The sequence below is a fragment of the Choloepus didactylus genome, chromosome 15 (genome assembly GCF_015220235.1).
Source record: "Choloepus didactylus isolate mChoDid1 chromosome 15, mChoDid1.pri, whole genome shotgun sequence".
In the NCBI taxonomy this organism is placed as follows: Eukaryota; Metazoa; Chordata; class Mammalia; order Pilosa; family Megalonychidae; genus Choloepus; species Choloepus didactylus.
In genome coordinates, this window is record NC_051321.1 from 61,551,450 (window position 1) to 61,571,946 (window position 20,497).

The window sequence follows — 20,497 nt, forward strand, 5'->3', positions numbered from 1 at the left end:
TATCATTTCAGATACGTACTTTACAAAATTCATAAACATTATTTTAGTAACAGTCTCAATTATTTACGTGCTTCCAGCCGTCTTCAAATTTTTAGTCTTCTTTTCCTCAAACAGCACTGTGTAGAAAAATGTTTTATTTTTAAGGAAATTTTGAAAGTGCAGACTGTCAATGCTAATTATCTGCTTGAGGAGAATCTATAAGAATAAAAAATACCACTTTGATTCGCTGTAAGAGAAAAATGACAATTGACTATATTCTTTTTTTCCCTATGTCAAACCTGAAAACTATCAAAAGCAGAAAATCATTTATTCAAGAAGATGCTATTTGGGAAACATTTTAAAGTTATCTTACATGGTGTTTTTTTTTTCAGCTATTTCATATATGGAAACAAATGTATGCTCATGAATTTTAATGATCCAAATTCATTTCTGTAAGATAAACCTTATGATTGAAAGGTAGTAAAGCATGGGCTTTGGGGTTAGACCCGGGATCTAACTTAGTCTCACTGCTCACTAGCTTTACCTCAATGTAACACACATACCCTTTCAAAGTCTCATTTTCCTTATCTGTAAAATGGCATAGTGCTGTGAGACTTGCACTAGGCAATGAATTTAAAGTACCTATCATGATATTTTGCAAATAGTAAGCATTAGATAGTTAGGTAATCTATTTGAATAGTTGGTATTCATTATTTTCATTAGACAATCATGTTTCTCATGACAGAAAAAAAATCATCTATCTTGTCAAAAATGATACTTTTATGGGCAGAAAAGACATTTGAATAGTGCTTTAATAGTTCTCCTCAAAAAAGCAGGGTCATACAGAAAGCAGGGTTGGACAGGAGCCTCAGGGCAGACTTTCCTTCTCTTTCTTCCCTCCCTAACCAACCTTCTTTCCCTGTATAATTACTATCGACATCTGCTCTGTTAGATCAAGTCAATATATCAGGAGTAGAACTATAGGAATTTGAACACATAGGTGGTGTATTTTTCAAATTTATCAATATGACATGGATAAACCTGCTTCTGGAATCTTCTGAAAATGTTCTAAAACTTGTCCTAAGCCAGTGACTGTTGCTTTAGTTTATTTGCCTAGGACTATGGAAAATGTTTCAGGCCTCTTTAACATCATAAAAGAAATTGAATAAGAAAATATTAGTATTTTCATGTATGTGTTTATAACTATTTCTTTACTAAAGATAATTGAGACAGTATTTGTATATCTGATATATTCATTACTTTGGCTCACAGGAATTTATTGAGGATTTATTGATTATCCTTTGTTCTCTGACATTTTTTACCCAAGATTCAATGTTTTTGACTAGTGAGGTTTAAGGGATTTTATATAGACATAAGTAAAACGAATTTTTTTCCAGTATTAGTTACACAATACTAAATATTATTGTTTTTGCAGTCCTGTGTTCTACTACTCTAGGAAACATAATAACAATGTTGTAATCTCTTAACACAGTAACCCTTAGTGCAAGCAATCTGTTTCAATAGTTTGGTGGTTCTTCTACTTCAGAAACTTATTTTCACAACAGAGACAAACTCAGTACCATAGTAGTGATTTTGCTATTTCCCCTTCAATATTTTAAATGATGGATTTCTCACAAAATCATATGTCTGTCTGAAATTGTCTTTTTCAAATGCATAATGCCTCTTTATAATGTGTATACTCATGGGTTAGCTTCCTAATGTCTTTGTACTCAACAGGGTCAGGCAATTTATTTAACCTCTCTAATTTCAGATTTTCCACTTGTAATAAAAGGACTAACAATAGTGCCTATCATCCATGGTTTTAAAAAGGATTCAATGAGATAATGCAGGTAAAGCATTTGGCACAAGGCTTGGCACATCCTGGACACTCAGTATATATACTTGATTAATTATTGCTTCCCTTTTCTTAGTGTTAAGCACCCATATCTGAATGATACTGACACTTACAATGTTTAAATAGGCTAAGTCCTTAAACATAATTATAATAGGGACTTTAGAGTCCTTAACTGTCAATTTCAACATCTGTGTCATCTTGGAGTCAAGTTCTATTGACCACTTTTTCCATGAGTCATACCTTCCTATTTCTTTGTATATATAGTAATTTTTGGTTTTAGACTGGGCATTGTGATGATCCATTGTGAGGAGACTGGATTATGTTTCTGTTCTTTAAATGGTATTCTTTTATGTTCTGCCAGATAGTTAAATTGCTGGCAGATTCTTTTCGTTTGGTTGAACTTAGTTTTATTCTTTATTAAGGTAGGTGTGTTTCTTTTTTTAAATTTGGTCTTAGGGTATATCTCTTACTCTAGGGTGTGACTCTTACTCTTAAGGGTTGGCCTTTCTATAGCAACTGTAACAACTGAATGGCTCTAGTACTCAGTGAAGTCTCTCACCTCTGGCTGCATTGGCAGCCCAGCTGCCTCCCAACAGTGAGTATTAGCTCTCAGCCCTGCAATAGCAGATCTACCCAAGCCTCTTGGAGTCTGACCCTGTGTATGTGCAGTCAGCCCTTGACCAAGGACTCATGGTTAATCCCTATTCAGAATCTGCTTACCCTCACTGAGCAGCTTCTGCTTCTCAGGTACTGTTCTGCACAAATTACAGTTGCTTAAGCAGCTGGAAACTCTGATCTCTGCCTCCTTAGCTCAGTGAAACCACTGCTTCAATTGGGTTCCTACTCACTGCTGTGAAGAAAAGGAATGCTGTTTGGAAGGAAGCTGGAGTGATCTTGAGTTAGCATCTTATGCATTTCCTTTCTCTCAAGAGTCACAGTATTACACTGCCTGTTTTTTAATACCTGAAAGGATTGTATCACGTATTTTGTGCAGTTTTATAGTTTTAGTGGCCGAGTAGATTCAGTGTCAGTTATTTAATCCTGGTCAGATTCAGAACTCACATCTATGCTTAGATGGAAGTAAATCATATTATTGAAATTGGCAGCATGGCTTGTTTGAAAATGTATTCCACTAACAAATATCAATCATCTCTCAAAATATCTAAGAATAGCATGTTAAAGCCCCTGAAACCATATTTTAAGATCTTGCCCTGTCTTTTTTCAAACTTACTAGAGGGATTTATATTAGAGTTAGAGATATTGAAAAATTAATCATCCAAACTGAGGCTTTTCACTTTTGAATGTGAAAGAGAGTGCCATTAAAATTTACACTAAGGTTGCCTAGAATAAACTGCCTGGTCACATCAGTTAAAAACCAATGCCTTAATCTAAACTGCGATCTATATGTTGAATCTAAAATATGTGTCTCCATCCTGAATATCTTTCTGGACCCAGATCTGTTTCTTCTAGCATTTATAGGGTTACCTTGGAGTCTAGTTCTACTGACCACGTTTTCTTTGAAAATGAGTCATACTTTCCTATTTCTTTGTATATATAGTATTTTCTTCCTATTAGTCTAATAGGCACCTATAGTTATGTACCACAAAAAATAAACTCTTCAATTACCTCACTCTGACTCCTGTACTGGAATAAACTAGCTTTTGTTATGTTCTATTTCAGTGAATAACCTCATTATTCACTCCGTCATCAAAATAAACTTTCTGGAAGTAATGTTAAATTGTTTTATTTTTTTTTTTACTCTCATACCTTACTTGTTTCATGTTCTGCTAGTTCTATATTATTAAAGGTTTGTTCTTTTCCCTTTCTAATGACACTGTTACCACCTTTATACAAAGTCCTTACTATCTTCTATCTGAGTGATTGTTGGGGTCTCCTAACTGATATTCCAGCTTCCACTTTGTAACTATTTTGCTCACTCTCTATTCTCTCCTTAGAATAGTCTTTCTCTTTGATAGCTTTCCATTTACTACTAAAAATGTTCAAATGTCTGGATCGACAAATATGGTTGCCCTTAATGACTTTGCTGGCCTCTTCATCTTCATTTTCTTTCTGTGTCCCCTTGATTCTAACGTGTCAGTACAATAAAACATGCCTTTTCTCATCATTTGCTAAATTTTTTCTGGCTTGTCTTATTCTCACAGCCCAGTTTCGCCTTATACCTCCTTGTATTTGTACAAGACCTAGCTCAAGTAATTTCTTCTCTGTAAAGTTTTGCCTGACTCATCCTACAACAACCATCTCCCAAAGTGTGTTGATAATACCCCTTCCCTTCATATAACTCCACTCTGTACAGGCTTCTTTCATATTTACTACTTGTATTTTCACATTTTCCCCCCCCGACTAGCCTGTAACACCTCTGAGGATAGAATTGATAACTTACTCATCTTTGTAATACTTCATGTTATCTAGTTATCTGGCATATATTGAGTGTTTAAAATATTTGTTGAATGATTTTCACGTTTGTTTAAAATGCAGAATAGCTTCCTGGAATTATTTCAAATACTCAATTGAGTTTTTTTTTGGTTTAAAGTATAATTTAATAAGTACAAGACTATATATTTCACTTCATTTGTGAATCAGCCATCATACTGGGAAATCGCTTATTTGTTCATCAAATATTTTTTAAGCATCTATTATTTTATTTTACCAGGCACTGCACTATATTTGGGGATTTAAATTTTTAAAGTTGAATATTTTTTACTCTTTAGAAGTATCTAATATTGGATACAAGTAACACAATTATTCTATTTTAATGCCACATGTGAAGCATAGGGTGTTATATGTATACACAAGAAGAACATCAGCTTTGAACTGGGCTGAATCTTGAGTTGAATTCTGAAGGTGTTAGGTAATGATGAAGAGATTATAAAGAATAGCTTATGAATGTATTTGGAGAAAACATGGTCTGTAGCTTGTAAGCCTCTCAGAATTGAAGTTTAAAAATTTGAACAAGTATAAGCAAGTGACAGTTTCATGTTACAACATTTTGGCTCATGTCATCTTGTGAGGTTTCATAGAGTCTCATGTAACCCATTGAGATACACTGTACTTAAAAAGTACTGTCCATTCTGCTTAAAAGACGGCCAAAAGTAAATCACTTTTCAGTACAGTCAGCACTGGATAATTAGCAGTGGAAAACATGGATCACCCTCAGAATTGATTAGTGTTTGCAGGAAGAAAGACTGATAAAAGTAGTACATAGAAGCCAAATTAGTTGCAGTTTAAAACATTATTGCCATTTAAAAACAAACAAAAAACAACTTGTTAGTAGTAGTTTTAGGCTCATTTAAACGAAAATGAGAGGCTAAGCAAACAAATCTCTTATTGGGCAATCTGACTTCCATGTGTTGAGAATACGATGAAACAGGATTCTATGCCTGGGATAGGGTACTTATAAAAAATTGGCCCATAATCTAATCTGTATAGAATTCACAGAATTTTAGAGCTGTGTGTGACCTTCACAATTCCCCAATGCAGGACTTTCCAAATATGCCTAATCATAAAACATACCTGGGGCACTGATTAAAATTACAGCTATAAGCTTTTAAACAAACATTTTTTAAATGTTTTTTAAACATTTTTTAAATGTTAGAGTTTCCAAATTGTCCAATTTTGGTTGGTGCCCAGGAATTTGTGCTTTTCAAACAACCTAGGTCAGCTTTTGATAAATTGCTGTGGTGATAAAAATCATCTGGAGTTTTTGTTAACCATGCAAATTCCCAGGAGAGAGGCCCGTGAAGCTCTTTGTTTAATAAACTTGCTAGATAATTCCTAACATCAGGGAATTTTGGGAAAGACTGGTAAGTTTAAAGGATTTATTTTACACATTGAGTGAGTGGGAAAATATCAGCATTCATGTGAGGAGATAATTTGACAGAAGACATTCCACTTAAATAATTCCTATTTATGTTTTAAGAGTAAAGAGACTTATGTTCAGTTTGTTTCTTTTAAATACATTTTTCTTTCCTTATCTTCTGTTAATGACAAATATTCATTTATTACTATGGTTTTTCTTAATCCACATTCTTATGGGTGTAAACTCATTGTAAATAGTTTGTTAAGATGTTGTTTTAGATAAGGTGTGGCCCAACTGTATAAAAGTGGGCCTTAATTCAGATTACTGGAATCGTATATAGGCAGAAAAAAAATTCAGATATAGTCAGACATAGGGCAGATCCTAAAGCCAGAAGTTGAACCTGGAAGAGAAAGGAGAAGACATCACTTTGTGACATGAGTCAGGGACACAAGGCAAGGAATCCCAAGGATGCCCGGCAACCAGCACCTGAATGTTACAGACTTTGGGGAGAAAGCATCACCTTGATGCTTCAAGTTCGGACTTCTCCTAGCCTCAAAACCAATGAGCCAATAAGTTCCCATTTTTAAGCCAATACATTGTGTGGTAGTTGTCATAGCAACTTAGTAAACTAAGACAGAAGGGATAAAAATATGATGAATGTATGTGGGAAATTCTGTGATAAATACCTGGCTTGTTTTTCATTAAGAGGTTTTTAGTAGGCATTGGACATCCATTATAAAAAAAGAAGTTTTAGATTTCTAATTTACAATATGTGGATATTAGTTTCCTATTGTTGCTGTGTAATTACCACAAAATTACTGACTCAAAACAATTCAAATGTATTCTCTTACAGTTCTGAAGGTCAGAAGTCTGAAATCAGTTTCACAGGGCTGAAGCCTAGATGTCGATGGTGACGCTTCCTTCTCGAGGCTCTAAGGAGAGAATCCCTTTCTTTGCCTTTTTCACTTCTAGGGCCTCATTCTTTACATTCCTTGGCTCATTGCCCTTTCCTGCATCTTCAAAGCCATCAGTGTAGCATCTTCAAATTTCACTCTCCTTCCTTTATTACGTCACCTTCTCCTTTCTGATCTCCTGCCTCCCTTTTACAAGGACCCTGTGACTCCACTGGACCCATCAGATAATGCAGGATAACCTTCCCTTCTCAAGATCCTTAAATGAATCACATCTGTCAAGTCCATTTTGTCTTATTCGGTAACAGTCATGGTTCAAGGTTTAGAATTGGAAATCCTGGTAGGCCATTATTCAGCCTAGCACAGGTAAAGAATCCTCAATCCTATAAAAATCAACTCAAACCTGAGAACTATTTCATCTGATTTTACTAAAATAATAAATTTTTCATTATGTATTTTCAGAGTTCTAGACATTTCTGAGTATTTCTGGAAAAACTCGTTATATAAATGAGAAGGCCATTAAGTAATTATAAGAATCCAAATTTTCATTTGCTTTGTTTATTAGTCAAACATTTGCACCTTCACCTAGAAGACAAACACACAGATGAAGTTTACTTCACATTATTTAGTATTTTACCATATAGAGCTTGTCAAGGCTTTAGGATCAGGTTATATTCTTTTTGCATGGTGCTGTTAGGCAAATATTCATAAGAATGGGTGATTAAATTGCAGAACTACGGTAATCATTTATTTCCATCTTAATACTTGTTAATTTGTATTTCCATCTTAATATTTGTAAATGTAGGTTGGACTTGAAAGAGCTCAATATTTAATTACAGCCAAATTATACAACTTCTTGTTTAATTTTATACATGAAAAAGTAAAGGGACTTTTCTGAATGAAAAGGGGATCTTGTAAAGCAATAGTTTTATAAGATAAATCCCATAATGTGAGTCCTGTACTAGAACACTGCAGGGTCTCCCCAAAACTCAGAATCAAAGCCAAAGTCCTGAAAATGGTTTTTATCGGCGACCCCTGCACTGTCTGTGTGCTGTCTGCTTCGAAGCCCACACCCGTCTCCTAGTTCTACCTCCCACATCTCAGGCATATTCCTGCCTCGGGACAGTGCTCTTGCTCTCTCTGTCAGAACATTCTGTTCCCAGATTCCACTTCTCCTCTGTAAAGTCTGCATCAAAAGTCACTTTCTTAGTGAGGTTTTCCCCGACCAGACTGGTTATTTAAAATGTAAGCACCTTAATATATATATATGTATTTATTTACTAGCATGTTTACATACGTCTTGAATTATTTGTTTGTTTAAATGAAGTAAAATTTCATTCTGTGAAATGCGCAAGTAAGTCTTAAATATACCCCAATCAAGATATAGAATATTTCCATCACCCAGAAATTTCCTTGGTCCTTTTACCCATCATTTGTTGACTCCCTCCCCCAAAGACAAAAGCCATTCTAATGGCAATCACTAAAAATTACTTTCATGAAATGGGATCAAATGGTATGTAATCCTTTCTGTCTGGATTCTTTTACTCAATATCATATTCTTGAAATTCATGCCATATCGTCTCATATATTTTGTAGTTTTTATTGCTGAGAATATTGATTGCATACTTATGCCATAGTTTAAATTCCCTTCTCCTGTTGAAGGCACATATGAATTGTTTTCCGTTTGGGGCTATTTTTTTAGCTAAAGCTTGCCTTACAAAAACTCTTGCTTTTTTTTGGTGCATATGCCTTTCATTTCTTCTGTGTAAATACCTAAAACTGAAATTATTATAGGTTATTCATGTGATTAACTTTAAACGATATTGCCTTAAACCAGGTTTGTTTAATGATTGCGACAATTTTACACGTTTCGAGCAACAATGTACTATCACTTAAGTTTTTCCACGCAGCTTCACTATATCTTGGTTGTTATCAGTCATCTCCAGAATACTTTTTATTTTCGTTGTTAGGTAGTGGTTAAGGTTATATTTATTTTCCACTTGTTCCACCATCATTCATTGGAAAGACTTTCTTCTATCCATTGACTTGCCTTGCCTTTGTCCAAAATCACGTGACAATATGTGAGGCTGTATCTCTGGACTTTGTATTCTCTTTTGTAGATATGTTTGTTAATCATTACACATTTACTACATTCTTCTGATTACTTTAACTTTATAACTTATTCTATGGTAACTCTTAAAACAAGTCATGTTCTGTTTCAGTCGCCTCCAATACTCCCCATGGGTGAGGGAGGGATCCCTGTCCTGTGGTTCTGGGGATGGCCAAACACATCACACACATACTGGTCGGATGAGATCAACAGCAATGTACTAGTCACACACACTCACTGGGTGAGGAGGACACCACATGCCACCAATGGCCCCAAAGGGGTTGCCCTTAGCCGACAACAGAGTGAACCAGGAAGGGCTTTGGGAGGCAGGCTTTTTTAGTATCAGAAAGGTGGGGTGACCCTCTTGATAGGAGGATGTGATTGGCTTATTTAAATAATCCATGGTCTGGTAGGAAGCTGAAGTCTACTACTCAGGGATAAGCAAGGACTGCACCTGGTCCATCTGATAAAGAGGATTATTTGGTTAGGGAACCTAATCTGCAGGAGCAGACTGGAGAGGGGAATTTGCATTTAGGCCATTTGAGGCCCTCCTAGTTTCCCCCAGATGTTAAGGCAGCATATAATATTGGGCCTTAATTTTAGGCCTTCCTCCAAATTTGTTTTTCTTTTTAAGATTGTTTAGCCTCGTTTAGATTCTTTGCATTTCTATAAAATTGTAGAATTGGCTTATCATTTCCTGTTGGGATTTTGATTTAGACTGTCTTGAATCTAAGATCAATTTGGGGAGATGTGTTTGCTTTAAAATAATGAATTTCCAACCCATGAACATAGTATATTTCTCCATATATTTAGGTCTTTTTTAATTGTCTTAGCAATGTTTTTTTTTAGTTTTTGTTCCAGAGGTCTTAACCACCTTTGATAAATATATTTTAGGGTATTTTATTTTTTTAATCTATTGCAAATGAAATTGAAGTTTTGAATTTCATTTCCTAGATTTTGATAGTGTTATATAGAAATACAAATGATTTTTGTATGTTGAAATTTTATCCAGAGACTTCATAATTTTATTAGTGTTTGAAATTATTGTGTAGATTCCCTAAGATTTTCTGTATCAACATATTGCAATCTGTTAATAAAAGTAGTTTTATTTTTTCTGTCCAATATTTATAACTTTTATTTTATTTTTAATACCTAATTGCATTAGTTAGGGCCATCAGCTTAATATTAGATGAAAGAAGTGAGATTGGTTATCTATACTCTGTCTTCTGTTTTAGGAAGAACATATTTAATATTTTACCATTAAATATTACATTGGCAAAACATTTTTCTTAGATGCCCTTTATCATATTGAATATGTTTTCTTGTGTTCCTTATGTCTGAGACTTTATTTTTAATAATCAGTGGGCATTACATTTTGCCAAATGATTTTTCCCATCTAATGAGATAATTGTGTGTGTGTGTGTGTGTGTGTATATATATATATATATATATATATATGTATTTTTTTTTTTTTTTTTTTTTTTTCCTTTCTGTTACGTGGTTGGTTGCACTCATTGATTTCCAAATGATAAAACAACTTTGCATTTCTGAGAAAATCCTCAGTTGGACAAGGTGTATTATCTTTGTATATATGGCTGTATTTGATTTGTTGATACTTTATTTTGGCATCTATGTTTTGAAGGACATTGCTTGGCAATTTGTTTCGTGTAATGCCTTTGTGTCAGGTAGTGTTTCCTCTTCTTTATTTTCCCCTGTATGGGCCCTTTATGATCCTATGTACCCCTCATAATTTGCTTTTCTCAGTTCAGGAATTGAGCCATGGAAGGACAGTTGGAGTTTAATTCCTAGGAATATGAAATTGGGTCTGAAGGAGTACTGTCAGCCTTTGCAGGCCACTTGAGGTAAGTGCTGGGAACATCAAGAATTTCGGTTTGGACCAATGAGGAGCCCATCAATAAGAAATGTAGATAGTATGAGAAATTAGTGACCCTGATGCTAAGAGAGAGCGAGAATATCAGAGAGATAGAATGCCCCCAGATGGATTTCTAATTTCAAGGTCTAGTTTTTTCTGAGGAAGCCTGGCTACATTTTCTCCAATAATCTTTCTCCCACCTTTTTTGGCTTGGAAAAAATTTGAAAAAGCATATTAGTGTCTGTTAGGTGCTATCAGAAGAATCTCATTTACAACAAATTGTATTCAAATGCAAGATATTTAATAGTTATGCATGCCTCTTTTTAAGGTAGTTCAAGTTACAAATTAAAAATATTTTAGAAATTGTTTTGTAAAAAACTCAATTTAAAAAATTTCATGATCATTCTACTACCACATAATTCTTTGGTTGTCATTTATATATTTGTTTATATGTGTTTTTAAAATTTGAATTTGAATTTAGCAAAAAGAAAATTGAATTTTGAGTGAAAATTTTTCAGAAGATAGAACTAGAAATAATGAGGCTGACAGCTATTCTGGCAGCTTGTGCTAATTTTTAAATATTCCATTTCTTTAATCAAATAACCAAGAGATATGAAATTATTAGGAAAGACTGGATAAGTTATATTCACATCACTATATTATGTGCAGAGTAGGCTTTATTAAATGATATATATATATAAATTCAGTGTGTAACCTTTGTATTTCATAAGTGTATTTTTGTCCCTAATGGAATCTTGTAAGAAAATGCTTTAAGGAGCTCTGAGACTTCTGGCTACTCAAACAGTTTTAGATTTAAATTAACTTAGGAATTGATTTCCACTTCAAGCAGTGTTTTACTAAATGTAAAAGTATAGATTGGACCACTTTTTCCAGAAAGAGTCTTCAAATTGATAGGTCTAAATTTTACCCTTTAATACTGTTTCAGCTTTCAGTGTTTATACATGAAAAGCTCCAGGATGCCTAATTTAGTGGCAAATGCAAATACACAGATCGCTGAGGAAATTTCTTCTTCATCAGACAGGCAAATAGCAAAACCTACCTCTTAATCTGCTGGCTGTTTTCCACCCTCATCATCTTGAAATGGGTGAGGATTAGGAAAAAGAAGAGATTTTCTGTTTTATATAATAAGAGAGAACTGTGACAGAAGAATTTGGAAAAATGGGATCCTGAGTATATTTAAATCTCTGAGTCATGGTGGGTCTTGGTTACATGGAATCATTGTTGAGAGAGGATTTTGTAAATAATTGCAAGCTACGTTAGCATCGATTCAGCAGAAGCTGCATTCTAGGTCTAATCCCTTTATTGTTCTATACATTGTTTCTGGATAATTTTATCTTCCCCATGGCATTACTAGCCTCTTATATGACGAAGACTACTAAATGGGACTGATTAAAGTTTTGGATTAAAAAAAAAAAAAAAGTTTGAGATTTTCTTTTTAATTATCTTTGGAAGTGACTACTTGCCATACTTAATATTTTTAAAACCTCCACAAATTGTTGAAAATATTTACAGAAAATAATTTTTAACCTTCTTTCCAGCATTTCCTTTTTAGAAAAACTGGATTGCTAAAATCGTTGCCAATGGGCATTTCCTATAGGAATTATTATTCAAACCATTTTCACTACTGAATTTAGATATAAACTTGTTTTTGTTTTCTTGACTGCTCAAGCAAATAACATGCCATGGGTTGGCTTAAACCATGGGAATTTATTAGCTCATGGCTTTGAGACTAGGAAAAATTCCAAATCAAGGCATCATCAAGGTGATGCTTTCTTCCCAAAGACTGTCGTTCTGGTGCTGGCTTCCAGTGATCCTTGGTTCTGTGCTCCTCTGTCACGTGGCAGTGCATATGGAGGACTCCCCTGACCTCTCCCTTCTCTTCCAGGTTCTGCTGATCTTCAGCTTCTTGCTTCCCCTGTATTTCTCTCTCTGTCTGAATTTCATTCTGCTGATAAAGGACTCCAGTAAGAGGATTAAGACCCATCCTGATTGAGGTGGGCCCCACCCTAAATGAAGTAACCCAATCAAAAGGTCCTACTTACCATGGGTTCACTCTCACAGGAATAGATTAAGTTTAAGAACATGTTTTTCTGGGGTACATAGCTCCAAATCACCATAGCGTTGAATATTATTATTATTATATTTTGATGCCTTTTTTACTGAAATTTTTCACATACTATACAATTATCCAAAGATCCAAAGTGTACAATCAATTGCCCGTGGTACCATGATACAGCTGTGCATCCATCACCACAGTTAATTTTTTTTCAATTTTTAGAACATTTTCATTATTCTGGAAAAGAAAGACAAAAAAAGGAAACGCAAATACTCCCCTACCCCTAACCACCCCTCCTCCATTATTGATTCATAGTATTGGTATAGTACATTTGTTACTATTGATGAAAGAATGTTAAAATACTACTAACTGTAGTATATAGTTTGCAATAGGTGTATTTTTCCTATATGTCCCTCTATTATTAACTGCTAGTTATAGTGTCATACATTTGTTCTAGTTCATGAAGGAGATTTCTAATATTTGTACAGTTAATCACGGACATTGTCCACCACAAGATTCACTGTTTTATACATTCCCACCTTTTAATCTCCAACTTTCCTTCTGGTGACATATGTGACTCTGAGCTTACCCTTTCCACCACATTCATAGACCATTCAGCACTGTTATTCTCATGGCGTGCTACCATCACCTCTGTCCATTTCCAAACATTTAAGTTCAACTTTAATTGAACACTCTGCTCATAATAAGCAACCGCTCCCCATTCTTTAGCCTCGTTCTATATCCTGGTAATGTATTTCATGTCTGTGAGTTTACATATTATAATTAGTTCATATCAGTGAGATCCTGCAATATTTGTCCTTATGTGTCTAACCTATTTCACTCAATGTAGTGCCCTCAAGTTTTCTTCATCAACCCTTTTTAAGATGGTTTTGTTCACACACCATACATTCTGTCCTAAGTAAACAATCAGTGGTTCCCTGTATATTCACATATTTATGTATTCATCACCATCACCACTATCTATATAAGGACACCTCCATTTCTTCCACAAAGAAGGAGGAAGAGTCAAAGAAGGTAGAGAGAAAAAAGAAAAAGTAAAATGAAAGAAAGAAAGAAAAAACATGAGAGCTAGGAAGCAACAAAAGGAAAGATAAAATAAAGTACAATAAAAGAGTCAGACAACATCACCAATGCCAAGAGTCCCCTTCTTATATGCATTTAACTTTGGTATATTGCCTTTGTTACATTAAAAGAAGCATGATAAAATGTTTCTGTTAATTATAGTCTCTATTTTGCATTGATTGTATTTTTCCTCCAGTACCATCCAATTTTTAATACCTTGCGAAATTGACATTCATTTGTTCTCCCTCATATAAAAACATATTTGTACATTTTATCAAAATAATTGAGAACTCTAGGTTTCACTAAGTTAAACAGTCCCAGTCTTTATCTTTCTTCTTTCCTTCTGGTGTCCCACACGCTCCTAACCTTCCTCTTTCAACCATACTCACAGTCATCTTAGTTCAGTTTACCACCACTGCTGTGCTACCATCACCCAAAATTGTGTTCTAAACCTCTCACTCCTGTCTTTTCCTATCTGTCTGTAGTGCTCCCTTTAGTATTTTCTGTAGAGCAGGTATTGTGTTCACAAACTCTGTCATTGTCGGTTTGTCAGAGAATATTTTAAGTTTTCCCTCATATTTGAAGGACAGTTTTGCCAGAAATAGAAATCTTGGATGGTGGTTTTTTTTCTTTCAGTATCTTAAATATATCACCCCACTTCCTTCTTGCCTCCATGGTTTCTACTGAGAAATTCTCACAGTCTTATCAAGCTTCCTTTGTATGTGATGGATCGCTTTTCTCTTGCTGCTTTCAGGATTCTCTTTTTGTCTTTGATGTTTGATAATCTGATTATTAAATGTCTTGGCCTATTCAGATCTCTTCTGTTTGGGGTACGCTGCGCTTCTTGGATCTGTAATTTTATGTCTTCATAAAAGATGGGAAATTTTCATTGATTATTTCCTCTATTATTGCTTCTGCCCCTTTTCCCTTCTCTTCTTCTGGGACATGCATGACACATACATTCATGTGTTTCATGTTGTCATTCAATTCCCTGAGCTGTTGCTCATATTTTCCCATTCTTTTCCCTATCTGTTCTTTTGTGTGTAGGATTTCAGTTGTCTTGTTCTCCAGTTCTTAAGTGTTTTCTTCTGCCTCTTGAGATCTCCTGTTGTATGTCTCCACTGTGTCTTTCATCTCTTGTGTTGTGCCTTTCATTTTCATAGATTCTGCCAGGTTTTTCCAAACTTTCAATTCCTACCTTATGTTCACCCAATGTTTTCATTATACCCTTCATCTTTTTTGCCATATCTTCCCTAAACTTTTTTTAATTAAATTCAGTTTTATTGAAATATATTCCCATACCATACAGTCATCCATGGTGTACAATCAACTGTTCACAGTACCATCTTATAGTTATGCATTCATCACCACAATCTATTTCTGAACATTTTCCTTACATCAGGAAGAATCAGAATCAGAATAAAAAATAAAAGTAAAAAAGAACACCCAAGTCATCCCTCCCCATCCCACTCTATTTTTCATTTAGCTTTTGTACCCATTTTTCTACCCATCCATCCATACACTAGACAAAGGGAGTGTGATCCACAGGGTCCTCACAACCACACTGTCACCCCTTGTAATCTATATTGTTATACAGTCATCTACAGGAGTCCAGACTACTGAGTTGGAGTTTGATAGTTTCAGGTGTCCCTAAACTTTTTGAATTGATTTAGCATTAGTTGTTTCAATTTCTGTATCTCAGTTGAAGTGTAAGTTTGTTCCTTTGAGTGGTCCATATCTTTGTTTTTCTTGGTATAGGTTGTAGTTTTCTGTTGTCTAGGCATCTGGTTTCCTTGGTTACCCCAATCAAGTTTTGTCAGACCAGAACTGGCTCAGGTCCCAGAAGAGGGCAATATTCAGTATCAGGTTTCCCTGAGGGTGTGTCTTAGAAGATTGACACACCTTGTGAGGCCTCTAGCCAGCTGTGCTTTTCCTAACCAGCCCAGCAGGTTGCACCTGCCAGCCTGTCACTCCTGACTGGTATAAGGAGGTGTGGCCCACTTAGTTTCTGTTTTGGCTGTTTTCCCCCAGGCTCTGGGGTCTGGTTCTGAATGGAAGGTGGGTAGTAGAGCTTGGCACCCCCTCCTTCCTTTTAGGGATAATACACCCCTTAGGGAGTTATCGTCTGCATTTAAATAGATTCTTTGTCTCTCTGATTCTGTTATCTCCACCCTTGTCTGGGTCAGAGTGCTGGGAACTGAAAATGGCTGAGGTGTTCTCCACTGAGCTGCTCAGGTTGAGAGAAAAAAAAGGACAGAAAGCCCCTCTTCAGGGCGAGTCTGCAGTCCCCCACCAACCCCAGTTTCACCCATCAGCCAGAGATAGCACCTGGTTTTCTGGGGCTCCCGCTCCCGGGACAGAGAAATCCTCCGGCTCTCCAAGGTCTATCATCACCAAAAGTCTCTGTCTGCTTGTTGGGGATTCATAGTTTGTATTGAACAGTCCACATTTGTTAATTAAAACCCCAGTGGGAGCTGAACTAAGGTATATTCACTTGTTCAGAGAGTGCTGCTTTCTGCCACAGTGAGGTTTTGCATTTTGGGCTGCTGTGGGGGGAGGGGGCTCCTGGCTCAGGTCCGTGGTTTCTAGTTATAGATTTTATGCTGCAATCTCAGGCATTGCTCCCAATCTGGATTGGTATATGATGTGTGGATAGTCACAGTTGTCCCTGAGTAGTTATTCCAGATTATTTACTAGCTGTTCCCAGTTGTTTATTAGTTGTTCCAGGGGGACTAACTTCCACTCCTCTCTATGCTGCCCTCTTCTGGCTTCTCTGGATATATATTTTTTTTTTAATTCCTAGCCTTTTCCTGCAAAATCTTTGTCCTCCATATCTGAGCCCTTTTCTTTAAAAGTCCTTTTGAATAATTGGGAGTTTGGATAGAGGGGCAGTGGCAATTGGGACTTCACTTCCTCTTCTCATTTCAAGCTCAAGCAAAAAGTTCACTTCTGTGTTCAGAGTGAGAATGGGAGATTCTGGGTTGCACGTACTTTTTATTAGAGTCTTAGAAACCAGTGTGGGCTTCATACCTGTTAAAAGAAAAGTCTCCACCCTCTTGCCAATTTATCTGAAGCCCAGTTAGGCTAAGACTGGAAATATTTCTGGCTGAGGTGTTCCTGGAAGCCCTAGACACAGATAAGATATAGTTTGTTCAGAGACCTTTGGGCATAGAGAAGCTAAAAAAAAAACAAAACAAACAAACAAAAAAAAACAAAAACAACTCAGCAGAACAATACCAGAGGGTTGGAATTGCAGAAAGACATAGAACAAGTCCTTATTTTAGCTCTGGCCCATTTCCTAAGTGGAAGGAATTAAGATTCTGCCCAATTTTCTACTTCATCCTCCACCATGACCCAAAGAATTCAGAAAACAAAGATTTCATATATAGCAATTGCTAATTCTTTCATCAGATAATGTTATCTTTAAAACAAGTCCCAGAGAAATTTGACTTTTAAAAAGTGAAGATTTCAGCTTTTCATAGTCCACACACATATTCTAAAGTAGTTTATCCAATTTTTTAAAACACTTTTTATTTTGAACTAATTTTATACTTACAGAAAATATGCAAGTATTGCACAGAGAGTCTCCATTTACTGCTCACCCAGCATCCACTAATGCTAACATCTTACATAACATTATTACAATTATCAAGCCAGGAAAGGTCTAAATTACAGACCCTTTTCAAACCATCATCAGTTTTCCACTGATACTCTTTTTCTGTTCCAGGAGCCTATTCAGTATCATGCCTTGCATTTAGTTGTTATTTCTCCTTAGTCAACTCCAATTGTCAACAGTTCCTCAATTTTTCCTTTTATTTTATGATTTTGACCCTTGAAGAAGTATCAGTTATTTTGTAGAATATTTCTCAGTTTAGCTTTGTCTGATGTTTTCTCATGGCTGGAATGAGATGAGTGTATGCATTTTGGGCAAGGATCCCAAGAAATGATGTGTGTCCTTTTCAGTGCATCTTATCAAGGAATTCATGAGTTCAATATGTCTTTTTACTTGTGATGTTAATTTTAATCAGTTGGCTACCCTAGAGTCTGTTGACTTTCTCCATTCTAAATTACTATATTACCCTTTGGATAAAGAAATGTTTCTTAGGGGAGATACTTTGATACTATTCAAACTGTTTCTTTTCAAACTTCTTCCTAATTTTAGCATCTATATGTGGATCTTGGACCCTATGATTTAAAACCCAATACTATCAGTGTTTATTTTGTTGCTTCAATATAATGAAAAACTTGACAGGTCTTTGTCCCCAGTTTCTGTGGAAGTAACCTCTTTATCTTTGGAATCTCCTGTGATAGTAGTATCTTTTGTTCTTCATGGTGGTCCCAGGGTCACACCTGACAGTTACAGGGCAGAGCCAGCCACACCTGCAGGCTTTGGGTGGGGCCTGGCCACAAAAGAGCAATCAACCATGTGATTAAGGTGTTGGGGCTGTGTGTTTTGTCGTATCAGCCCACTTCCTGGACCTCAGGGAGGAAAGAGGAGGGGAGCTTCAGATTGAGTTCCACCATGTGGACATTGATTTTCTCAATCATGCCTGGTTAATGAGACCCCATATAAATTTGAGATGCTTAAATCTCTGGTAAGTTTCCATAATGGTAATGACCATGCCGTCCCAAGAGGGTAACATGTGGAGAGGACACAGAAGCTGCTTTTGAAACTCTTCCCAGATCTTGCCCTATGCATGTCTTCTTTTGGCTTCTTATCAGTATTCTTTTACTATAATAAAGCTATAATTGTAAGTATAGTACTTTTAGCGAGTTCTGTGAGATAGTCTGGTGAATTATTGGCACTGAGGGTGTTGTGGGAACCTGCAAACTTGCAGCCATATGGCCAGAAGTGTCAGTGGCCTGGGCCCTCCAAAATGCAGCTGGTACCTGAAGAGCATCTTGCAGAGGATTGCCCCAAATCTGTGGAGTTTGGCCTAATTATGAGAAGAGTCAGAATTGGATTGAGTTATGACAGTCTGTGTATGCAGTTGCTGACTAAAGTTCTTGTGAATCTTTACAGCTGCTAAAATTGTTCTGGCTTTAGGCCTTTAAGAGACCCTTCATGGTAGATCCTGTGTTCTTTCAATACCCCCCCCCCCCGCCCCCTTTTTTAAACAATCCCTTGTTTTTTGGAACCACAAGGTGTTCTACACACATCTTGTATGTTCCCTGCTCCAGCCCTGGAATCAACAGTTTCCCAGAGATAATGGGTTCCTTTAGAACTAGGTGTGCTCATTACTGGGGTTTCATTGCTTCTAGGTCCTCTCATCACATAGAGCTAGAAAATACATGCATATATTCTAATCCATGCATACATAGAAATCTACTTTTTTAAAATCTATGTGTGTGTACGTTAAATATCATGACTTGATACTGATTACCATGATCTAATTCAATAAGTTATTTCATTTTTTGCCTTTTATGTATTTTTATTTCAAGTTTCTTATTTTTACAAACACTCTGTAACCCCAAGCAATAATATCCCTTTTCTCCTTTCTCTCAAACCCTGACAGAAGTGTTTTCTTTTGTTTTCATTAATGTAGTTTTTTTAATTGGCCAAGTTGGAGGTTAACGGGAAAATCGTGCATAAAATACAGAATTCTCATATACTCCCCTCACACAGTTTTCCCTATTATTAATATTTTGCACTGGTGTATACCTTTGTTACAATTGATGAAACAATATTATAATTATACTGTTAACTATAGTTCATATTTCTTATTAGAGTTCACTGTTTATGTTGTACAGACCAATGTTTTTTTAAAAACTGTTATTCTAATAACATACATATGAGCTAAAATCCCCCCTTTTAACCACATTAAAATAAATAATTAAGTGGAGTTAATTACATTCACAATATCATGATACCATTACTATTGTTCATCTCCAAAATTTTTCCAGTTCTCCAAACAGAGATTCTGTACCAATTAAGTATTAACTCCCCATTCCCCACCCCTCTCCAGCCCCTGGTAACCTATATTCTAGTATTTGAGTTTGCATATTCTTAGTTCAAATAAGTGAGATCAAACAATAGTTGTTCTTTCATGTCTGGCTTTCTTCACTCAGCATGATGTCTTCGTGTTTCATCCATGTTGTCACATGGATCAGAATTTCATTTCTTTTAGGGCTAATACTCTATACATGTATATACCACATTTTGTTTATTCATTCATTGGTTGATGGACACTTTTGAAAGTTCTGAATAAATAATGCCTCTATGAACATCGGTGTACAAATATCTGTTTGAGTCCCTGCTCTCAAAGCTTTTGGGAATATACCTAGAAATAAGATTTCCAGGTCATATGATAATTCTATATTTAAGTTCCTGAGGTACTGCCAAACTTTTTTCTGCAGCAGCTGTACCATTTTACATTCCTACCAACAATGAACAAGTTTTCCCATTTTTCCACTTCCTCTCCAACACTTGTTATTTTATGGGTTTTTTGATTGTTTGTTTTTAATAACAGCCATTCTAGTAGGTGTGAAATGGTGTCTTTTTGTGATTTTGGTTTGCATTTCCCTAATAGCTCATAATGTTGAGCATCTTTTCACTGCTTATTGGCCATTTGTATATCTTCTTTGGAGAAATGTCTATTCAAATCCTTTGCTCATTTTTTGATTGAGTTGTTTGCCTTTTTGTTGTTGAGTTGTAAGAGTTCTTCATATATTCTGGATATGAAATCCTTATGGGATATATGGTATCCAAATATTTTCTCCTATCCTTTAGATTGTCTTTTTACTTTCATGATGCCGTCCTTTATGCTCAAAAGTTTTGGTTTTGAGGAAGAC